The sequence below is a fragment of the Triticum urartu genome, unplaced genomic scaffold (assembly GCF_003073215.2).
Source record: "Triticum urartu cultivar G1812 unplaced genomic scaffold, Tu2.1 TuUngrouped_contig_4871, whole genome shotgun sequence".
In the NCBI taxonomy this organism is placed as follows: domain Eukaryota; kingdom Viridiplantae; phylum Streptophyta; class Magnoliopsida; order Poales; family Poaceae; genus Triticum; species Triticum urartu.
Genome location: NW_024115496.1, coordinates 5,366 through 6,127, shown reverse-complemented (window position 1 = coordinate 6,127; position 762 = coordinate 5,366). Strand labels below are relative to the sequence as shown.

The 762-nt window shown below is 39.6% G+C and overlaps 1 non-coding gene across 1 annotated transcript; it reads right to left on the bottom strand.

The window, feature by feature from the left end:
* Positions 1 to 196: 196 nt before the first annotated feature.
* TRNAL-AAG lies at positions 197 to 277 on the bottom strand. Its single transcript has one exon. It is a non-coding gene; the product is annotated as a tRNA-Leu (tRNA).
* Positions 278 to 762: the final 485 nt, after the last annotated feature.

The window sequence follows — 762 nt, the reverse complement described above, 5'->3', positions numbered from 1 at the left end:
CCCGGCGGAAATGTCTGAACCTTTCTTGGTTTAACAGGAAGCAGAAGTAAATCGTGGCAATTCGATTTAGGAGCTGGTCAGTGCATGTCTCTGATGCGTGCACTCTCGATTTCCATGGGGAAAAAGTACTGTATGTCTCTTATTTCCAGGATGAAAAGTACTACTGCATGTCTCCGTGGTATTTCAAAAAAAAAATTGACCAGAGTGGGATTTGAACCCACGCCCTTTCGGACCAGAGCCTTAATCTGGCGCCTTAGACCAACTCGGCCATCTGATCATTTTTGCTTGATTTCCACGTTTATTGTATTTGAGCTTAATAGATACAGTTAACCATTAGTAATATCAGTGGGGACCTTCTATTTGCATTTTATCTTATCGTACAATTCCTAGCTTCAACGAGATTTTGTATTCACTATAACTTTTTACCGCTTCAAAAAAGTGAGTTTGATGTGCTGTTGCTATCGTGTAAATTTGATCTGGTTACCATCATTATGAACTAACAATACTACAAATGCCTGAGACCAGATTACAGAAGTTCTTCTGGAGGAGGGTCCGTCGTTCTTGATGATTGTAACTTCCATGAGTCAGTGCAGCTTGACAGTTTTGACATTGACAGAACTCTGCATTTGGTAGTATGTGCTACTGATATGTTTTTTCTTTCTTCCTTTTTTTCTCTAAACAAATATGCACAATTTGGCAATCATGTTTACCAATGAGTAGATACCACCTGATGGAGAATTTCCAGCGATGAACTACCAGATG